Source organism: Toxotes jaculatrix, chromosome 3 (assembly GCF_017976425.1).
Source record: "Toxotes jaculatrix isolate fToxJac2 chromosome 3, fToxJac2.pri, whole genome shotgun sequence".
In the NCBI taxonomy this organism is placed as follows: domain Eukaryota; kingdom Metazoa; phylum Chordata; class Actinopteri; family Toxotidae; genus Toxotes; species Toxotes jaculatrix.
In genome coordinates this window covers 19,077,475-19,101,472 of record NC_054396.1, presented here as the reverse complement: position 1 = coordinate 19,101,472, position 23,998 = coordinate 19,077,475, and the positions used below count along the sequence as shown (strand labels likewise).

At 42.0% G+C, this 23,998-nt stretch overlaps 1 long non-coding RNA gene across 2 annotated transcripts; it reads right to left on the bottom strand.

The window, feature by feature from the left end:
• Positions 1 to 1,748: 1,748 nt before the first annotated feature.
• LOC121179637 lies at positions 1,749 to 9,528 on the bottom strand. Of its 2 annotated transcripts, none has more exons than XR_005893884.1 (3): positions 9,414 to 9,528; positions 3,144 to 3,350; positions 1,749 to 2,620 (listed from the first exon to the last, which is right to left on the bottom strand). It is a non-coding gene; the product is annotated as an uncharacterized LOC121179637 (long non-coding RNA). The 2 variants fall into 2 exon arrangements; XR_005893883.1 differs by lacking the exon at positions 9,414 to 9,528 and adding an exon at positions 3,452 to 3,619.
• Between the last annotated feature and the right edge of the window lie 14,470 nt (positions 9,529 to 23,998).

Sequence of the window (23,998 nt, the reverse complement as noted above, 5' to 3'; positions counted from 1 at the left end):
GTTAAATGCAGTGCACGCTCACAGATCACTTCATTTCAAGATAGGTTTGTAGGACATCCTCCTGCAAGTTTAGCCTTTCAAAAGTTTCCACTTTATGACCTGGATTATATTTAAAATGTGCATCCTCTGTGGTTTTATGAACGACAAGCACAGGCTACGTGTTACAGTCAAAAGTAAACTGCACAGATCTGCAGGGGAGGCCGAGGCAGTAATGGGGATGGCTCCAGGGGAGATAACACGGACAGCAGGCAAAGATTCACAGCCAGAAACTCTCTTATCTGCACAGTGTTCTGCTGCCAGCCGACTGGAGCTCAGATTGTTTAGCTTCTTGCTTATCAGATCACCCCGGGCATTTTCTTTTAGCCAGACCTGATCTCTGTTTACCTGACCTAATGTTCACTGAAACTCAGTGGTTAGTTAAAGGCTACAGGTTTAATACGCATAGATCTTTTTCTCACTTTAGGGTAATATAAGAAGAATCTGGGACGTGCAATCCCACATGCCCTCTGTTTCCAGTCACTTAGCCTACTTAGACTTTATGTGGCGTTGCATTAACTATGTCACCTAACCGAACCAGGCTAAACAAACCCAACACTGACATGCTCACTAACCAAACACCACAATACAATAGTTACAAACAACTTGTGTGTTGAATCAATAGTGGCAGAAAGCAGAGGTGTGTGTGTGTGTGGAGACAGAGAACAGAGAGTTCTTGTCCCTGAGTTTGTAAATCCTTTACAGCTTGGGCCCCCCACCCCCATTCACCACTCAAACCCAAAAGGCTTATCATTACATATTTGGCCCCTACACAGAGCGGGCTTTCGCTAATCCCCCTTTATAATTTCAGGCACATTTTTGGGATTCCTCCTGGCCAGTTGTGACCAGCAGAGTAAGAAGGGAATGTTTTTCACACAGTGAAATTAAGACCTACAGTTACAAAAATTATACATAAGTGACAAGCTCTACTTTTATGCGACAGATGGTGCAGAAAAAAACTCACCTACAACAATAAAGGAAAAAAAATTTCAATCAAAAGTGGAAAAAATGTAAATGTAATCAAATCCAGTCCAGTAAGACATGTGTTTGTACGTATTCCTGCTTTACTGCACTGAATCTGTCATCAAAAGTCTTTCCATGTTCCACCAAACAGACACATTCAGTAGGATAAATAGGCTCCGTGTCCAAACCGTCTCTCCTCCCACTTTCAGCCTCCCCCTCCGTCCTCCCCTCCCTGCCTGTGAGCTGCATTGTGATGTCATCAGCTCACAGGACTCACAGGAAGCTCCTTATAAAGTTAGCTGAAAAAAAAAGAAAAAAAAGAAAACTAAGTCAGGGAGGGAGATAAGCTACCCACAGCCAGAGGCAGCTCTGATGAGAGTTTGAGATGGCAGATGAAAGAACTTGTGTCACAGAGGATATCCTTCTCAGGAAAAATTACTTAGCCTTTTCTTTGGTTCTGCTACATGACTCACACTGATATGCGTCCACCACATCCAGCACTCTCCCCCTCAAACAGTGACACCTTTGGCTCGTTCTCCTTTCCCGCTGCACTTTGAGCAGAATGGAATTTCCCATTGTGGCTCACACTCACAGCACAATGGTATGGTCATGAAGTGACGCTACAGTCTCTCAGCTGATTACTATGAATCCTTCACCAAAAGGAAGGGTGGAGTTAAATTAGAAACAAGATTAAAAAAAAAAAGAAAACACTGTATCATCAGTGTAAATGATTTATTCACTATGGAGGTCACAGCACTGATTGCCTCTTCCTGCTGAGGTAATTAAATTACATGTACGTGAAGCCTGCGTCCAAAGTTCACACTGATATAAACACAGCAGCAAAAGGTTTAGTGTTGTAGTAAGGTGACGTCAAGCCTTTTAGCCTGGAGAAGATTCCAGTGAATAGTTGTTACACTCTATTTGTTTTTGCTCTGTTTACATTTTTTTTCTCTTCAACAAAGGACTGGCTTAAACTGAGGTCTGCTGGCTTTAATAAAAGACTCTCAGGTTTTGTCAAATTTTTTGTGGCCAGCAGTTTCTGCAACTTCCTCCCCAAAGAGCTGCAGCCGTTGCTGATACCTTTAAAAGGTGGATCAAAGGCTCAGTTCACCCACATTTCAAGCCACAAAGATATTTCTTTGTTTATCTGCAGATGTTTTAAACTCCAGTGTCTTGATTTTGGTGCTAAAAGCATTTGAAATATTGCATTTGAGCAACGTTCCTGTTACAGTCGATAATCCATAAACCTTGTTGTGAGCATCGGGACTAAAAACAGTAACAAGGAAAACTGTAAGGTTATCCAGTGTAGGATAGGAATGTTGCAAAGACACTGTAATTTTTCACACTTAACAAACCACCAGAAGCAAGTTCTTTAACAGAATATGAACATATAAGAATATTATAAAATAAATTCTGATTACAAGTTTCACTTTCTTGTTTTTTTTTCCCCAGAGCTTTTAGCCATATCCCATAGCCGTCATCAGCGACTGGAGTTTGCTCTGTTGTCATGGAGCTGTTTTAGCTGGTCATAACAGGTGGATATGGGGTTGAGATCATAGACGCTGTCTTCTCTGTAGTCCTGCATCAAACTCCGCCTGCTGAATTCGACCATGACATGTGGCTGAAAATTCCAGAAAAAAAAACAACCAAGTAAGTGAACGTTGTGATCAGAATGAAGCTTCAAGCTGAAAATGTTGCTGTTTTTTTCCCTTTAAACTCTCATGTCAGGACAGTAAATATGAAGCTACTGCCAACAGCCTGTTAGCTTAGCATTAAGACTTGAGATGGGGGGAGAACACTGAAGTGTTACATGGCTTAAGTGCTGGACTATGGGTCCAGTATGGGTATGATTTTTTTTTTTTCCAGAGTCTCTACCAGTTGCCTTGACTTGTGCAACATGTTTTTACATTTTGTTTTTTGTACAGATCAAACAAATGTGTTAATGAGTGAGCTTTGGGGGTGCAGACATGAGAATGGTATTGATCCCCTCATCCTCAGATTTTCAAAATTGAGGTGAACTAAGTTGGACTGACATATTTTTATATATTTATTAATTATTAACAGTTTGTAACATTGTTCTAGAAAGCTGCTGAACAAATCAAAATACTGTGAGAATGAATAAAGCAAATCATTGCCTTACTGACCGCAGAGAGGATCAACAGTAGCCCACAGAAAGAACACACATTTCATTTCAACATGACTGTGTCCTGCCCTCGCAGTCCACGCTGTCGATGAGTGGTGTGTCCAGTCGGTGCAGCTGTGAGCACCGCAGCCAAAGCTCGGGCTGACACATCGCAGCATATTACAGCTGGATCGTGGTTTCGTCTGGCAGACTCACACACACTTGGCTTCTGCCGTGGAAACAAAACAGAAATCCCCAGGCAACGGGCTGTCATCTTTCACTACAGTGTAAATATGACCATATTAAAGCACTTCTACTTTTTAACCATACCAAACTCCTGAGTGTCCTCCAGCTGTTTCAGTTATTAATCACGTCCTGTAGTAGTTCAAAGACTTCTGGGAAATGAAGGGATTTTAGGGTAAATTGCCTCACACACAGGTATTTTCTATTTCAGAGCCCAATATAATCAAAAGCAGCAATAACGAGTCATCGTTGCATCACTCCTCGACATTGTTATGTTGAGTGGTTCAAGTGTAGCCACAGCCTGCTGCTAGTAATGGGTGGAGCAATCAGTCCGCCTCCTAGATGATGACAGGGTGTGTTTAGTCTCCAGGACCTGAGGATCACTTTAGACACAGACCGGGGGAGTTATTGGCGAGCTAATCCTATGACTGAGACTGAATCAAAGTCATGTTTGTAATTATTAATATGGCTAACATACTGTGATGTTGGGAAGCAATGAAAAGAATAGGAACGTACTGTAGATTACATTCACAGTCACACATGATCCCATACACAGACACTCACACAAACATTCATTTGTGTCTGATGTTTGGGGAGAAGCCGTGAAAACGACAGCTGTGGAGTGATGGAGAGCGTCATGCTGGTTCGACTCTCACCAGCCACTGGTTCAGAGCCAGCTCCGCTCACAGGCTGCACCACTGGAGCTCTACGGGATTGACTGACACAGATGGAAACAGGCTCCTAAACTAATATGCCTTGTTTCCTTGCCTCAAAACTATTAGTGAGTGAACAGAACATCAGTTATCTTTTGCCTACATTTTCATTTTCTGTTCTGTCTGCATTAGTGAATCCTAAACGGTCTCATGAAGAAATGCATTACGAGTTTCCCGCAATGTAATGCCTGTATTGTATTTCAAACGTCCAATAACAGGAGTTTCTGGCATTTGTCCGATGAGTATCCCAGGTTTCCGGTGTTCCCGATGTCAGCCCGTAGAGGAGAAGGTTAAGGCTTCACTTAATGTAGCAATCTATTAATCTTAAGTAACAACTGATCGCTGGGGGAGTTTGCTCTTTCCCCGATTTCCTGGTTCAGCCTCATTCTGGGGGGATGTTAGAAGCACAGCACGCAGTGGGGCCCAAGGCCCCTGGTTCTTCTGATAAAGATTTCAGATGTTGTCCACCAAGGAGATCCACAGGCTTGCCATCAAAGGGGGCACTCAGGTATAAATCAATAGCCAAAGGGTTAAGAAAGCATTGCTCTCTAGGTACTGTAAGAGGACAGAAAAAACATATGTGTAATGAAGGATGCAGTCCACAGATGAGATACAGTCAGTGAGCTTAACAAGTCCTGTTTTCCCATTTGTGTGTGTGTGAGTGTGTATGAATGTGTGCGTGTGGCAAGGCTCGATGACACGGACTGCGTCATTCAGGGCAGAGTATGTGCTTTGTCAGTGCGCCTTTTGTTCCATTCACACATGGACTTAGGGCCCCTGATGAAGTCAGCCAGACTACCTGATCTGTTGCTGGGCTGTAGCCACATTAATTCCTCACAACAGAAAGGCTCTGGATCACTGCTCACACAAGCCTCTTAACGAGCAAGCCTACGGGGTTCAGGAGAATGCAGATGAGGCCCAGCTCCCATTTTCCATCCCCTGCGAGCAGGTGGGCTGTGTAGACGCATATGTTTGGGGCAAAATGTGGCGCTCCAGGGAGAGAACCGTGCGTGGGTGGAAATGCAGAGTGGAGTCCTGTCCCAAACTCAGTCGTAATTATACAAGGACTATAACAGCCTTCAGGGTGCATGGTGAAAACTAAGCCAGATGAATAACTAAACTGCCATCTCCACCACAACATTATTTGTTCCTTTTCTCAAAAGTTAATGCAGAGGCACACTAGCCCATGGCAGTATTCACAAGAACAATGAATTCTGGACAGACATAGCTTTATCATAGAGTTTACAACAGGTACCCAGAGTTATTAATTAATATTGTGAAAAACAGAAATAAATTCCAGGATTCAAGGAAGAGTTTTGTTATATACACAAGCGATATGTTGTAAGGTCATACACTTAGTGCTGTGCAAAAAGGCCTGTGTGCAACAAGCAATAATAATAATTAATAAGTGTAATAAGTAAAAGTAAGAACTAGAAAAAAATATGTAAAGGATAACAATTCAAGGATACAACAGTATAAGTATAAATAATTTAACTCTTAAAATGCTTGTATAGTGGCTTGGTACTTGGACTGCACTGTTTTTCAATATGTATACACAATAAAAATGTCACAACTGTACAACAACCTATATAGTTCTGAACATGCTCGGGTGCAAATATGCAACTGTTAGGAGTGCAGATGCTTCTATACAAGGCAGGAGTAAAATTAATATTTTAATGATTATGGACATGATGTCTAATTACTGTATGATACAACCTTTAAAATCAACTGATCTTATTCTAGTTGAACACCTAAAGAAGATTTTGAACTTGGGTGTTCAAAAACAAATTAATCCCTTGAGTATAGTTCAAAGACTTGCAGAATCTTGGCCCAACAACATACTAACACACTTTATGTTGGTAATTCTTTTACTGTGTCACTCATTTCAGTGTTTACACCTTCATATTTCATCATATTTACTATACTTGTTCCTAAAATGATTTAAAAATGGTGGAAAAGTCACTTATTCTACTCTGTAATACTGAGACCAAAACAAAACAGAAAGCAAATGAGAAGTTTGGCTAGGACCACCTTCACTGCTTTGTAAATTTAGCTCTGGGTGGAAAGAACATTCAAAGTCAAGTTTAAGTAAGGGCTGTAATTATCCTGGAGCCAGCAGATTATTCTCAGCTCTTCAGAGAAATAATGGGTTATCGTTGCTGTACACCCTATTTTTAAATTATGTAAAGAGTGAAGCTGGAGGTTCTCGAGGTCTAATCACTTCGGGACAGTGTAATTCTGATTTAGCATCTAAAACACAGGTCAAGCTTTGTCCTGTCCTGTCCTTACTGTACATTCAAAAAGCTTAAAGTTTAAAGGGCAGCAGGGTCACCAAGATGGACAACTTCTGTTTAAAGAGGCAACGAAATGTAGATGAAATGCTGTTAGGTCTTGTAAATTAAACAAAAATCTCAGTTTATCCTTGCCTTCTTTCCACCTTCTGGCAAACCCTACAGACGCTGTCCTCCACGCTCTGCTGTGGTCCCTGGCAGGAAGTAAATCAGCCAGGGATCCGCCCCAGACCAAACACTGAAAGGGCCTCTGGAGCCTGAAGGCGTGTGGGAGGTGTGCACTGAGCTCACGGGGCACAATGTGCTGGTTACTTCCTCGTCAAGTAAAAAAAACAGACACAGACATGCACATAAACTCATTTTGACTCATGAAAAAATGTGTGCACACATTGACGCCAGCAAGTACTTGAGTTTACACATGGACAACAGACACAACAGACATGCACATGCGCATGCTTAAGTCAAACATCTTCATATTTTTTCCACTTCAAACAACACTCTGCGAGCGATAGTCTATACTTAGCCAATAGATCTTCCTCTAAAACTTTATTTACTGTAAAGTCTCCAACATAATTACTCCATCATTTGGAGTCTTACTTGAATCTCCTTACTGAAGAACATCCAGAGACATCCAACTGCACAGGAAAAGAACGCCACTTTACACTTCTCTAGAGGATATCACACTCACATATGTGTCTCTGTGACCTCAGACCGCCTTTGTTGAAGGGCTGTCTTTAAATAGGGGCGCACATCGAAGTGTGACACTCACCCTATGTTGTCTCCCATGACTTGAACCAGGCCCTGAACGTGTGAGTGTTTAGTCTTCTTTTTTCCAAAGAATTAAGATATGAACAACTTCTACAGTTTTACAAACTAAAAAAAAATTGCATCTTGTTTTCCACAGGTTAGTACAGGATGTTTAGCAGTAAGTTTTTTTTTTGTCATAACTTAGAGGAAGAATTGTAAAAATATCCTCGGCTCATATAAAATTTGCCCTATGCTTTTCAGGAAGATGAAACATGTTAGGCATCAGACTATGGCCCTTAAGCACGCCTCTCTCTCTAACTGAGACCTGATAATTAGCCCTTCCTAATTAAAATGCTGACATAATACCCTGGAATATCTCAGAATGCATTTGAGCACAAAGTTTCAGATTAAAGCCTGGGTAATTTTCCATGAGCGTGTGCATCTGTGATGCTGGAGACATTAGTATCTTTGTCCTTCATTTGTACGCGACAATTTACAGCCATGCAATTACCAATCATGTTTCTTTGACAAGGATAAGCTCCGGTGTCCTGGCTACTAATGATAGTCCAGTCCCATCTGCTCCTTAGCTCGTTATTTGATCATATCCATTTCCGTAACTTTTATCTGTAGGCAAGATGAGGTGGTTGGAAAAAGAGGAGCCTAGTGTTTACATTAGCCCCACCACAAACACCCACACACACACACACACATATGGCTTTATTTTCCCAAGGATTGAGCCTCTCAGGCCACCATTGTGCCATAAATGAGGCAGAAGGCCTGTCTTCAAATGTTTACTCAGATTAGAGTTCAAACTGAAAGTAAGCATCTTAAAATGCTATAAAAGGCGACAGGAGAACAAGATGGAAGAGTTAGAGCGTGAAGATAGTTAATAAACAGATAGCTGCTATGCATAGTTTATATGAAACTAACAACTTGGCGAACAATTTGGCACATGAACATTATGAAATATTATAGACACTTGCTGCTTATGTAAAACAACGCTGCTGGAGAGAGAGCGTGTGCCTTGAGCTTATCCTGCATAGCTGCAATCTTTTTTGATGTGAGCTCACAAAGTGTTCCCACCAGAACCTGCTAATTAAGCTCATGCTCATTAAACTGCTGAAACTGGCTCCTTTGAAATACTGTCTGGAATGCTGCAAACACCAAACAAATCCCTAAGAAATCTTTCAATCCGAGTCTTTTCGGATTAAGATTCCAACAATCAGAGTGTCTGGGTTCTATGTGATGAGAAAATGTAATAAAATTCAGGATGTAAAGCTGTTTTTACACGAAAGTCCAGTGAAGTACAACTATCTGCAGCTCTGCAAATTGTGTAATATTTGTAATGGAGAGGGGAAGCAAGGAGGCTCTAACACATTCTCCCAAACTCTGCCCAGTGCTAACTAGTAGATGCATACCAAACTCAGGCCAGATAAGATTGTGGGTCATTGAAAGGGGTCCAAAACACCCAGCTCTTCCCTCCCCTGTTCCAGCAGCTCCTTTCAGGGATATCTCTACTTGGCCCTCTATCAGGACAGGAAGCACCCAGCCGGGAGATACAACAACAGCTCTGCTTCCTCTGGCTTTTCCCTGCCCTGGGAAATTGAGCTAATAGGAAGTAGATAAAGTATCTTACAAACTGAAAAGTGTCGAGTTTGTGTTTATGAGCGTTCACATGCAGGTACAGTATGTCCACGTGCATTTGTGCCTGTGCCATTACGAGCGTAAGAGTGGGACAAATAACGTCAGCACAGGATGAAGAGCAGAGCTCACAGCACAGGCAGCATTTCGTGGGAGCATGTCAGCATGTTGTTGGCACTGCGTGTGAGAAGAAGCAGACATGACACTAGATGTGTTCTCCTAGTCCCCGGTTGCCTGTTACTGAGAGCAACAGTAGACACATAGAGGAGGGATGGATTTTGTAATGGGAAAGACTTAACTCTGATGGACGTGCTGGCCTGCACCTTACTTGTACAAGAGCACAAACACCACTCCCTGCTGTCTACTGGCCTTTTGTGTTTGCATGGGCACGTGTCCATGTGACGTAATGCAGATCTCTCATGTGACACGGCTATAGCTGGGCAAACAGAGCTGTGTCATGTTGTTCAAAAGCCAGTGTAGTATTGGCGATATTTACACCTTCAGTCAAATCATGGTCAGGAAGTGAAGAGGAATTTCTCTGGATAAGTGGCTTGATGATTCACATGGAAAGAAGGGGTTAGAGACAAAGAGTGTGTGAGGGAGTTTGAGAAAGATGGGTCAGGGAGTAGTCACAGGAGGGAAGCCACCCACACTTACCACAAAGCCTTGACTCATGCAGTTTGGTTGGCACACGGCTGTGGGACAGGGACATTACACAGGGTCTCCTCTCCAGGATGTGCTGCCTGACCCGACCCAGAGCAGCAGAGCCGAGAGGAGCCGCCAAATCGCTGACAGCAGCTTTCACGACTGGAGCCGCGGTGACTAGCGGCTGATTAGAGTAGACACACAATTATCTGAATCATGACAGACGACCCTGCAAAGAGCAAACACATTGTCATGCATGCTGTCATGAGTGTCACTCCTACAACAGTGAGGGTGTGTAGCATGTTTCAGCAGTGAATAACTGAAGTCTGCAAGACTTTGTGATTCTCTGAAATCATTTCACTTTCCACATTTAAAAGATCATCTTCACTGTGGAAAAGAACATGTGACTCTAAGTTATTCCAATTACAGAGACATTTTTGAAATATGTTTTGTACTTTGTTTAGACAGTAGTTATGTACACTGTTTACAACCCACTGTATGTTACATTGTGTGCTTGTTATTGCTCCTTTCCTGCACACTCTAATCAGTTATATTCATGTTACGTAACAGGGTCATTCATTTCTGTGCAATGGTCAAAAAAAGAAAGAAAAAAGAAAAAAATAAGGCAAACCTCCTAAGAGGGATATTACTTTCCTTCACATGCCAGAGTAAGACATCTGAGATAAGTGTGAGCTATGGCGCAATCCTCATTCTAAGAATATTTACTGTTCTTGTCCAACTTAGCTATCAACATGAGTGTTTATGATCATATTTAACACCTGATGTTTTTGTTTGTTTTAGCACTTGGCCTCTCTTTCCGGTTTTCCTGGTGCCAGTTCACTCAGTGTACACTCTGTTTCTCTCCTGCTTGTATAGCCAAGCTAATAAAACCCTCCCTCCTATGGACACTGAGATAAGAGCCTGTGATTACGACAGGTGGAATAGCTGGTCTGCACTCTTACCTGGGCACGACACACATGGTGGTGTGTATAAATCTGTTCTTACCAGCTCTCCCCCGAGCTTGAGGGTGTTCCTGATTGGCTATGTTGAAATCTTCACTGTGGACAAGAGCCACACTGTGACACACAATCTAAAAACTTTCCTGGAGTGCAGGCTGTGTATGATACTCAACAGCCCAGGGGCCAAGTGGTGTTTGTCACCACAATATTGAATTAAGAACAGGTACCAACTCCAGTATTAGTCAGCGAGGACGGATGCAGGAAACTACTGAAAGATGAACAATTGGGCAAGGACTGTACAACACTGGAGGTTTAGAGGTATGCTACATTTTGAATTTAAACACCTGCAAAAAAAAAAAAAAAAACCTTCTAAGACTTGCCAGCTTAAACAGAGTACTCTGTTATCATCCCAAAGTTATCATGACCTGTCATTGTTCCGTGCCACAATGTTACCAAAAGCCTGGGAAAAGTTAAACAGTTCGGAGCCAGCTCATCCCAAAGTCAAATCAGCTCCACACTGGAAAGACCTCAGTGAGCCCTGCACCCAAGCGCGACAGCTTGTTGGAATAATGTTGTGGCAAACCTGTGTGTTTACAGAACTACCCATTGTGGTAAACATGGATTAAAAAAAATAAAAAAAGAGTCTGACAGCTTTTAAACTCCCACCACCCACTCTGTCTCATAAAGGCAGGATGTGGATGAAAATACAGCTTGAACTGGGCGCAGACGTCCTTCTGTTCCCACTAACTGCATTTTGTGTGGCTGACTGACTTGAGTCTAGTGTTTCATACACATACAAAACCCACACATTGTTTGTTTTACTTGTTGCCCTAGTGATAGTGGCATCTCTCAATAGTTGACCTGAATAGATGCAGTGGGGGTAGCGTCGGGCACAGATTAAATTGGTTTGCTTCGGCTAAACTTATGAGAATAGAAATGGATCAGACACACTGTAGTCTATTATAATTGAAATCTGTTCAGGCAAATAAACTATGCAGGGTTTGTTTGTTGTTGGTAGCATCAAGTATACAGCGTCTTCTTTGTTGAGATCTAGCGTCAGCTGCAGGTATACGCTTACAGTGCTGCTGTACACAAAGCTTTGTCCTAAATAAGACCTTTCCAGCAGTTAAGGTCATAATTAGATGGTCACTCTCAGCGCTGAGTGTTTGATTGGTAACTCTACCCAGCATGTAGGAAGGCTCGAGTGTCTGTATGTGGCACTGGGAGTCTGTTTCTGGAGTGACAGTGATGGAGAGAGACAAAAACAGATCATCCTGGGCCAGATGAGGAGGGGTGGGGTGGGGGAGGTGAATGCTGTTTGTTTCTGGATCAACAGGCTGTTCCTTTCCTGCTCTGTTAGCTATTTGATAGGCAGAGGGATATATTACTGCCGTCTGATTGCTTTACAACCCACTGGCACCAGACCGTCTGCCTCAGGTAGGATCTGCACCTGTGTGTTCAACAAGACAGATAGGGCACAAACACACACACACTCACAAGTCTTCAAAGCTGACTGTCTCCTGAGTCAGAGAAGTCAGATACTTTATGAGTAAGAGGAGACTAAGATGAACCTATACAGCACTGTCACGCCTTGGACACAACAGAGCTTAGCTACTGTTCTGATAATATGAACATAAATATTCTTAGTGACAAAGTATGAAATTACAGAGGGTGCTATTCATTTCTCAGACTATGTTGGAAAGAATGAACTGGGCTGGGCAAACAAACATACAAAATAAAACAGGAAATTCCAATAAGTTTTAGACAGTGAAAATTTTTAGGCGCATTATCAAGAAATCAATGGGTTTCAAAGAACGACTCTTGCAGAGGGCTCAAATGTTTGTCAGATAATCGTGGGGCAACACTGAAGGTTTGTCATCTATGACTGGTTGGACCTGATCTGTCACATGTATCTCTGTCCTCTTGCTGAGCACAGAGGGTGGGGTTTACCCCTGGCCTGTCTGCGCTGGAGAGTTTAAGAGTTGGAAAAAAAAAAAATTATATATATATATATGAACTGAGCTATAATAAGTTAAAAGCAATGATTTTTTAACTAGTAAAAATAAGTCACTAAAACTATAATGTAGCCACTTACTTTTTATGTCAACAGGATTCTCAGAAAGAAAGGCTGACTGTTACTGAGATGCACTGACAATACACTCACTGGTATGTAGTTTATAAAAAGTGTCACATATATTTCTAGCAGCTGTGGTACACTTTATCTTTACCATCTTTGATGCATGACTTGAAACCCCACGCATACACTCACCGAAGGAAGAAAAAAACAGGTCAGCATATTGTGCAATCATTTGGCACTGAGATCTTTGTGTGTCAGGTCGTGTAAGTAAATGTGTGCAGAAAAATATACAAAAACCACATTTTGCAATCTGAGTGTGTATACATGAGGATTATGATTCTGTTTCTGCATACATGCAGGGTTTTTCTTCTCTCCCTGGAGTACTTTAAAGCTTGTTTTATACTGCCAGCTTTTGCAGACTGAAGTACAACTGGATGAGTCAAACTTGGCCTCTCTCTGTACTGAGCATGTATTTAAAGAAAAAGAAAAAAAAAAACTTGAAACGTCAAACAGGAAAGTCAGGATTTATGAAAGCAGAAAAATGTGTGGCTGCAAGGTTAACCCAGTGTTGTACAGGAGAAAACGTACATACTGATCTCAGACTGAGAGACCCCTTTCATGTTGCCCATCCTCGCCAGCCTCCTAACCTCTGGACATGAGTACATGTGTTTCCATCACCTGTGGGTCTGTGCATATACATGTGCAGTGCAGGCTCTGTGTGTGTCAAATGGCCACGGTTTACAAACACAGTCTGTCTCCCGTTACCGGACACCAGAGCTATTCTGGCCTCCTCTTCCGATGCACACCATCCTAGTGTCCGGTCTCCATGTGGAAGTCAGCAAGCCAAGGTCACCGGGTCAAATTCCTCCAGCTCTTTGGCATTCTGCCCCAGGGTTCAAGTAGTGTGGAAGCGTGTGTGTGTCTCTGTGTGGTGTGTGTGCATGAGTTGTTTGTCTTTCATGCCGCAAACTGCATTCTGTTAGAGGAGAGGCACTGCAAAAGAGTTCTGCACTGGTGACAGATAGAGGTGCATACACATACACACACACACAGAGGTTGTATTTGAAATAAAGAGCTTTAAAAGGACATGTTACACAGGAGTGTGATTAATGTGGCTGTCTCCACACATACTTTCAGCGGTCCTGGTTGGCTGGGAGGTGAGTGCTATGAGAAACTGCTGTTTGCTTGGGGGTAGACACTGATCCTTCAGGATCAATTGCGGATGGACATATTTTAAGTCTATCTGGTTGATTTAGACTCTGTGTATTTGACATTTGAGCACACGAGCGGAAGTGAAGAGAGTCAGAACAGCACTATAGTGTGAGAAATTCAACACAGCTTGGCAGCTAAAAAATCCAGTCCTAGAGATCCAACAGAGGCAAAGACTAAATAAACATGTTTTTATATACATACACACATATATGTATATGTATGCACACACACACACACACACACACAGTGTACAGGACTACTGCGTAGTTAACCCGTTGTAATGTTGAATGTTGAAATGTTTTGATGACTTGAGTAAAAGTACAAACTTTATATTATCAAGGCCAAAAGTAGAAGTACTAATAATACAGCAGAACAATTGCCCCTGCCAGATTGACAGCTTTATCTCATACAGCATTAGATATAGGAGATAAGAATATAAATTGGATTGTTATCACTGATCTATTAAGAGGATTTTTATGCTGGACAGTGGAGGTGGAGTTTGAGGATTTTTCATACTGATGGGCAGTTTAATCTGTAGCAATGCAACATATTTAACTGGTAATATGTTCTGTGTGTAAAATCCTTATCTGCGAAATAAGGAGCAATAATACACTGCAAAAGTTTAAAGATCATTTAAGGTTCCATTTTTCCAGCTGTCGTAAAATTTACTTAATTTAGCGTGTCAGTGTTTCTAAAATAAAAAAAAAATGGAACTAACAAACAATTGCAGGCTTTAAAAATAAGGAATCATGGAATCTGTTGAACTACATTTTATTTAAATTACTGACTTGTTCAGCAGCCGAACACACTTGTGATGTTCTTTCTACAACGGAAATCAAATATGTTCAGAAACTTCACTCCTACACTGTTGCAGAAGTTCCCAGAAATGTGCTGCACTTCTAGTTTGCTTTCCTTTGACTTGCAATCCAGTTCATCCCAAACGAGCTCTATGTGTTTTAGGTCTGGAGACGGTGCTGGTTTTCCATTGTGAAATGAAATTAAAAGAGGTAGAAAATGGAAATACTCATCACTCATCTTTCACATACACAGTATCAGAAAAGTCTTTCCTCGTCTGAACTGACATGCTTGTTTTGACAGCCCAGCGAAGGAGAGGACGCCCAGGTAATCTCACGATGAAAGACACCCTGTCCTGGTCTCATCTTCTTTCCTGGGCAGCATATGGAAAGGGAGGAGCCGTCTAATGACCCCACAGAGAGAAAAAAAAAAAAACACACACACACACAGCAGATCTCTGTCTGGAGAGGGTGGAACGAGGGGTGTGGGAGATCCAGACAAGGCTTTTTTGCCTGCAACAACTATGATTACATGACAAAGCCAGTCCATTACTAACATGAGACATGTCTGATTGTTATAGACAGACTAAATACAAACAGCGCTCTGAGAGTTCTTGTTGAGCCTTCAATCTCACTATGAACTATTGTGACTATTGTGACTTTCTGAGCTACTTTTACTAGTACATATTCATCATTCAACTGATGTATATCTCTGATTTAAAATGAGCATAATCTCTAAAAAAAACAAAGGCTAAAAATCTATTGCCACATTAGCAGCCCCATGAGGCGGTAATGCACATGACACACCAAAAAAACAAAATCCTTGGATGAATGAATTTTTTATATTAAATATTTACGTCTATGGGGCAAAAAAGTAGCATGTGACCTCTGTGACCTGCGTTTTGACCTAACGTGTTAGCACACCTTATGTTAGTATGTTAACCTGCATTAGAACATGTAAAACTGGCTTTTTAGCATATTAGAATTTTAGTATGTTAAATGTTTAATGGTACCTAGCATGTTAGCATGCTAAAATTCTAAATATTACTTACTACATAAACATTAGCAAGTTACCGTATTAATATGCTATTTAAATGTTGACATTTACCATTTAGTGCCCTCCATAGTTGCATGGTGAAATTCTAACTTTTAGCATGTTAGCATACAGTGCTATGCTAACATCAGAATATTAGCATGGCATGTTGCATTGATATCAAAAGTACAGCTGATGCTGAGAGGAACTTGATCATTTCTGTCATGAACTGAAATGATGGACAACTGGAAACTGATCTGGCAAGATGAATAGTAGGAAAAAGGCACAGAAATTATTAAGATTAGATACAATAACAGTAATTCAGATATAGCCTTTGAGAACCATAAAAGTATGTTGGAATTTTATCCTTCCTAAAAATATAAACAAGCCAGGGTCTGGAATGGCATCAAAACCAGAGCTGAGCTCATTGCATTGTTCTATGGCAGTTTTATAAGTCTGTAAATGAATTAATTAAATCAAAGTTACTGATAGAAAGTTAAGCTAAAATACGTTTGTTGTTGTTTTTTTAGCATGCAGGCAATGCTGATGATATCATATATCACATCATACATCACACTTTAGGCTTCAAAAGTCATTTAAATCTGTCTATTAGAACTTAGTTTGTCCTAAAGTAAAATCACACAAAAAAGGGCTCATAGCACCAACTTTTCAAATATTCTACTCAACTTTACAGGCCAACTGAAGATGTGTTAAAAAAAAAAAAAAAAACATTAGAAGCATTTTATTTACAGCGGGACAGTGGAAACAGAACCCAAACAAGGCCATCTTCCAGAACTTCCTGGAGTTCTGTTCCCTAAAATTCCAAGAGTCCTGCCGGAAATCCAACATGAGGCAACAGGCAGCCCCCCTGAAAGGGTCGCAGAGTGTGAATAAGTCCACAGAGCGAACATGGCCGTGGCCGACAGACGGACTGAGTCAGCGCCACATTCCAGTGGAGTCAACCATCCACTTTACCCTCAGCACACGCACCCCTTTGCACACACACACCGCACACACATGCATCACCTCTTTACACTTTTTCTCTTGCACAAAGTACACTTTGCAGGTGTGCCAGATTTATACCAACCACTTTATCCTGACAAAATAATTCCCCTTCACAGTAATCCAAACCACACATCACTCAGTCTGTCTTATTCATCTACATGTAAGCACTGTTTGCCCACTGCTCATCACTCTTTTTATTTCTAGCTCAATCTTATTGCTACTATCCAAAATGTAAACATGTGAGGTCTGAGATCTTTTAGATAACAGCAGCTCCTCCCCTCTTTTTGTACCACTGCAGCCTCCTGGTTTGTCCACTCTCTCTCTGCTCAAGCCAATGGCAAGTACAAGAGAGCTGCCACATGACAAAGTCTGGTGGTGAATAGCCAGGTACTTCACACTATGCTATCTCTCTCTCTCTCTCATACACACACACATATTAACCAGCACCAGCCACACAGCAGTAGGCAGGAGAGGCTGACTGTTCACCTCTGACAGAGACTCGGCATGCAGTACATGCATCTCTCTGTGGACATGACAGTCAGCACAGTATATCCCGTGCAGCTGCTCCGATGGGCGAATAGCATCTGAAAACCCCTACCCCCACACCTTTCCAGCGTCCAATTAAACCAGTGTCCATGACCAACAATCCGACATTCACACCCACTTCATGCGGTGATTGACCAGCTGTGCGGAGGTGAGAGCGGAGCCAAGGTTTGAACTCCTCGCTCTGGCTCTCATTTTTCGTTAGTCACACAACTTCTGTTACTGTCACTTTTCATGTGAACAGCACTATGAATGCCTTACAGGGGAGACTGTCTGTAAATGTGAGCTGTTATCCCCATTATTTAAACCACATCGCGTCGCCCACCTCTGTTTGATGGTAGGCTTTCCTCTAGTTCTGTTTGATCATGACTGGGCCCTAATCCTCTGCCATATCAAAACCAGTTACTTCTTCCTCACAGGAATTAGCATATAGCAAAGTTTTGTCAGGTGTGAAAACTCAGCATGTCTGTATAGTTTTGTCATTCTGGTGCCACAGAGATCCCTTCCTAAAGCAACTTCAGTATAAGTGATGGGCATATGAGTATTAACACAGGTATGAAAAATGTGAACCTTACTTTCAAACACAGGGGCATTGTCGTGTTGAAAAAGGGAAGGGCCTTCTACAAGGCCATAAAGCTGGAAGCCAATATTGTCTAAATATGTGGACAGGGGTGTCCGTAAACTTTTGGACACGGCGTACTTGACTCTCACTCCCTCTTTCTCACTTAAGGTGAAATTGAGTTGAACAGGTAAAAAAAAATCAGTGGGACTTTACTGGCATGACCACAGTCTGATACAGTAAAAGCCAAAGTACTGTTCAAACATTTACATAAACTCACTGTATATTCAGAGCATTGTCCTGTGCATACAAATACTGTATGTAAATGTATAACAATCACAGACTTTTAAAAGTAAATGGCTTTTGAAATGTAACTGCAGCAATAATTTTCAGTTATAATGAATGATTAAATGAATGTTTCATTTAAAAGAAATTTAAGGTCTCATGTAGATTAAGCTGATCAGTCAGTGCCTGTCTCGTTCTTCTCTCTCTTGCTTTATTTCTCTGCCCTCGGTTTGGAGCAGCGCAGGGCTGTTCTGCTTTGCCGTAAAGGTGTGTGATTAACTCTGAGTGAGTCAGATACAGGTGTTTTGCAATTTAAAGGAGGCCTCTAACACCACCCCTTTCCCCAGGTTTTTTAGGTTTATAGCTGTGAGACAGCCTGCATCTTCACACGCAAACCTGCTGTCAGTCAGGAGGAGCTGCGGCGCACAGGTTATCATTCATCACACTGGAGACAGTCGGGGGGTCTGCAGCTGGGGTGTCTGTGTTTACATGCTGACAGATTTAGACCAGGCCAAGATATGACTGATCTCTCTCATTGGGGGAAAGGTGATAGCAGAAACAGGTAGAGTTTGCACTTATTATGGTTAAGGATAACAGCAGCTGATAAAGGTTGTATTAAGAACCACAATAGAAAGAAACTGAGGTAAACATGGATCCTCAGATAAGATACACAGACTCTTACGGACTTTCTGGACTCTAGCAGGATAATTGTTTCTAATTTAGGCTGAAGGAGTCTGAACAGAGTCTGGGGTCTTAGGTCCAATCCAGAGCCCTGCCCTGTATCACAGTGCTAGGCTGTCATCATGAGGGCTATTACCAATGCGTGATAATGGTGATGACTGGTATTGTCACTTGCCTGGAGTAATGCAATGTGGATTTTCCTGTAAGGTCACCAGAGTGACGCAAAAGCCGTGTCTCAAGAGCGCAAACTGAGTCATCTATCCAAATAAAATACAGTATACCTGGTGTGCACTTTCAGATCTCTTTCACCTTCTGTTTTAAACAGAGCTGTGCCAAGCCTGGTGTACGGTAAACATGATCCACAGCAGTCATCATGATCCACAGGTTTTCAGACTGTGCAGAGGTCCTGTTTTAGCATATATATTACTGTCACCTACAGCAAAATTTTAATACACACATACATTATGTATTAAAAGGTTAATGGACCGATGGGCAAAGTTACTCCTCATGTTAATATCCCACCACTAAAGCTCAGTAAGCAAACTGTCCTGGTAAATTTTCAGACTCCCAGAAACCCATTTGGTTTCACAAACTATAACTGCTAAGACTTCATATAAGCTTAGACTGAAGGATGGATTAAGAGATTATGTGTCACGTAAAAAGTGTTGTTTTCAGCTGCAACAGGCAGTTGTTAATAACAAAAAAGCCCTAAAACCTCACTGTTCGCTGCTTGCTGAGAAATAAACAGCAGACAAAACAAAGTTAACGACTAACTGGCAGACATGGTAGAGTATTTTGCAGCTTTAATGATAGATATTTTTTCCTCAAGACTTAGTAGAGACCAAATCAGAGCTAAAAGGAGACTGACTATTGTATCTAACTATTGTAAAGGATCCTTTTCTTCATACTGTATTTTCTTTTTCATCTCTCTCTGTCTCTCCGTCTCCCTCCTTCCTCTCACCCAAACGGCTGCCCTTGGGCTGCCAGCACTAAAAATAATTGAAATAGTGATACACTGTCAAGCAGTCTTAATGAGCAGCTGGAAACTGCAGACCTACCTTCATCTGCAACTCATCAGTGATCGCTGGAAAATTTGGGCCAGTGATTGAGTGATAACAGTAATGCGAAGGCTGCTCTAGTTAAATGATGTTCAGGCTTAGCTGCTTTGCTTACGAATGAGGAGGTAACTGGCAGCCACTGTTTCCATTCATGTTACTAAAAGATGATGTGTTTCTACTTCATCTAAAGAAGAGGAAAGCAAATATAAATTTGTAGAAAAACATTCATCATATCTGAAGAATTAGTATATGTATTTAATCTCTCTCAAAAAAAAAAAAAACTAATGAGGTTGTCGTTGCTTGGTTCTTCGGCTTTGGTTGCCTATCTGTAAAAGCCACCTCACATCACTGGTGTATCAGTGATGATAGCGAACAGTAATGGCACAACTGCCCAGATTCATTTACCAAGAAAATGCAACTGAAAGCATGAGCCCTATCTCATTCACCTAATGTCTTTATGTTTGTGGTGTTAAGCATGAAAAGGATCATGACTGGAGACAGAGTCAGGTTCCCTGAAATGACTGGGAATGTGGCTGCATGGGGCAGCTCCTAACCTGTGCTGAGGAGGACAGACACCCTGAGGGTTGGACTGTGGCAGCTGGTATGTTTCTAAAAACAGGCAACCCTCCCCCACTCCTCACCCCTTCCTCCACCTCCTCCTCTGTTCTTCACAGCAGATGCTGATCTCTGTCTGTCTTCAGAAGGAAGCAATTATTGAGTCAGAGGGAAAGACGCACCTCTTTTTAATAAACCCACATCAAATCATCCGATGACTGACAGCCTCAGAGCGTGACTCACACGTTGGACGGAAACGGAGAGTGAAAAGGTTCAGCAATGACAGAGGGAAAACTGAATTAGAGGTCTTCAGAGAGGCAGTGTCATGCAGACAGGGCAGAGCTTCAAGCACCAGACATCCCATACTTTCATCCCCTTCATTCCTCTCCTCATAAACAGTGTTTCCCTCCTCTGCTCGAGCAGGCTAACCCGGCCACAGTACCTCCCATTACTGCCTCTCCTGTCTCTCTCACTGCTCTCCTTTCACTCTCTATCTGTCTGACTCTGACTCCTATCAACTGTCCTATGTCTCAGGCTCTTACATAAGGTTGACCTGGTAAAATTCCACAGTGCTTGCTTGCTCCCTGCTCCTCTGACTTCCAAGTGTTTCGACAACAATTTCTTACTGTTCGAATCCAGCCGCCCACTCATAGGATGTTTTTCCAGCTGCTCAACAAACAGGCTACCTCACTTCAAATGAGGCTTGGATTTAAAGAGAGGCTTTACCTTTCAGAGAGTCCATTGTCTGAAAAAGCTGTCTGTCACTGTCGTGAGTGGTCTTGCCTCGCGTTCTGGAGCATCTCCTGAAGATGCGCATGCGAACTGGGGAAGCTTCAAGGACAAGAAACAGCACTTTTATTTTAATGGATTTTTTAAATTACCCTTGGCTAAATGTGTGCACACTGAACATCAGATGCTGTATTTCAAATGTCTGGGTACAAATTAACTCTGTATTAACTGATGTTTTTGGGTTGTTTTGGTGGGATGTTTTGGTTTTGGAAACAACCTGTGAATGCATTGACAAGTTATCACCGTTTAAGTTAAGAAACTTGTTAGCAAACAGTTTCGTATTTACACATTCAGAAGTCAAGCAGAAACATTAGGATTCATTTTAAGTCATTTTTGCATCCACCTAACAAAGTCCAATGTAATCTTTTTAAACTCTGTCTTTGGTCTCTATCTACTCCTGAGGGAAATATCTGGTTCTTCTGGTTCTGCTGAATGATCCACTATGTTCACCACTAATTGTGTCTCTCTGCTGTTTTGTTTTGAGTAGGTTTTGTTCATTGGGTTTTTCGAATTTTTATACTTAAAAAAACAAAACACTTTGACGGAGGTAAGAGTGAACCAAAACTGTAAAGCTGGAATTTAATGCTCTAATGCGTTTGAACACTTTAGTCCCACTCTAACCCCATTGCATTACATCGTCTTTTTCCATATTTAATTGCCACACGCATTTCTACTTTAGGAAATGGCTCACATCACCAGTTCCAGCAGGTATAAACCGCAGCAAGACAGCAGACAAAGATCACAGATAACTCGTCTGATGAGTCACAGACCAGAGGATGACAGACGAGACCTATCAGTTAGCTCTGGGATGTAAAACAACACCACTACACAGGCATGAGTGCGCGCAAGCAAACACACACACACACACACAAAGTAAGATATTACGTGCTTTCTGCTACATTACTCATGTCCATTTGAAATCCATAGGTCCAGTGGAACATCAATAAAAAGGATCAGTTACACACATCCCGTCTGATGCAATTTACCAATAGAGTGCGTTGTCTGGAGATACTGGAAAAAAAATAGAGGTAAAAAAGCAGGAAGTGTCATCTCTCTAGCTCTATTACAGTAATTTGTCTCTGTCGTTCTGGAACCACTCACAAGTGAAAAATCACCCCTAAATATATTTGTATACCATGATAATAATGATGTTCCTTATCAGATGACCAAATAACTTTAATATTGTGCAGGTTATGTGCAATAACAAGTGAGCACATGGCATAATATTTTTTTGTTTCTGTTCAACATATCCCATACAATATCTGCGTATATTCAGCTGCAGCTTTGTGCAAGTCTGGCACCAGTTGTGCAACACAGATCACACAAACTGTCCTTCTCTCTAGATCATTTGTCCATAATGTCACCAGAGTTTACGCAGCTGTGACAACCTGGATCTCTAAACGAGGTGCATTTGCACTAACTGAAAGTTAACCGAATCAGTTGTTACTGTCACATTTCAAGGTCTTTGGCCATTCTTCCACTCACTCCTCCGCACTCAAACTTTCTGTCCTCGCGGTTTGAATAAATCATGCAGCATTTCCAACACTCTGCTTTTTGCGTGACCTCTGTGCAAGTCAGCTGTTTGCCAATTCCTGTTCATTCAATTTCACAACACAGAACAAGCCTCCAGCACAAGGTAGAACACTTCCCTTCTCAGATTTTTCAACAAGCTCATAAAATTCCTGCTGGTTCAACCCCATGGGCAGCTATGAGTCAGTCATCCACTGCTTTGTAAGTAACAGAGCAGACTGGCAGAGATGAAGCCAAACACCCCTGTCCCTGATTTGAACTGTAAATGGTTTTCAGAGCTGAACACCATCAAAGAGTTATTTTTCCCTGACCTGCAGGTTAGTCAATCCAGAGTGCAAACATCATTGTTCCAGTCCTTGGACAGTGCTAACATACTTCTGAACGTGGTTAATTTTTAGGTACTATTTGTTGAATTTTATCATTTTCTCACAGCTGTGTGGAGTAAAATGTTGCAGCCATGGATAAAAGTACAGCATAGAAGTATAACAAAAGAATGGACAATAATGTATTCCATTGTTTATATATCTCTGCACATGTGGATGTATGTGCAAATAGAAGTTGCAACACACTTGTGAGCCACACACATGCACGCACACACACACAGGCTGAAGACACAAAGAAGAACAAGTTTTACTGCTGGAAGGGGGGAGGATGAATTCTGTGAGGCGAGGTGAGGCAACACCTCCATAACACACGTGTTCAGGCTGTGATAACATGCACAAGCTTTTCTGCATGATGTTGTCATGTTACACCACCACAGCTGGTTCAACCCTGACCAGTCGCCCCCGCTGTCGTTCAACAGGATCTCGTCGTTCCCACATTTCCTCTAGCATCATTGCCACAGAGCTGATAAAGACAGATGGTTTCATGTCCAGCAGCACAGTTTAGTATTCTGCTGCCTGGCTGGCTGTCCTCACTCTGCACAGAGAGGCTGGCTAATAATTTGTCAGCCTCTGTGGGGTATGAGGCCAGCATGTCAACAACGGGCCCAGTGTTTCGCAGGCCAGCGATGGAGATTAGAGAGCAAGGCTGATCTGGCCATTCTGAAGGCGGGTGGGGAGGCGGGGAGGCGGGGAGGGGGGGGGGTGGGGGGGCAAAAGGAAGCAAGGGAGAGCGGGTGGTATTCCTGGGTCTCTCTCTCTCAGGGAGGGACTGTATCTCAGACTGTGTTTTGCAACAATCTAAACCGTTTGGCACATTATGGCCTATTATGTTTGCTAGCCACAGTACATGAACACTAGCACAAAGAAACAAATGCACCTCAACATGCAAGAGTATCTATTTCTTCACATCAGGACGTGTATGGTGTTCCCTTGATGCAAAGAACGTCTTATGTTTTCTCAATCTGAAAGGTGTTGTGCAACAATGTTCCCTACTGTACAGGTCATAAGGCTAACTCACGGAACTCCACAGACAAAACATGCCACAGACTTGCAGGATAAAACATGTTTCTACGAATTCTGAGAGAACCAAAACATTGAGACCAAGAAAATCATTTCAGCATTTACGCAGGTTGA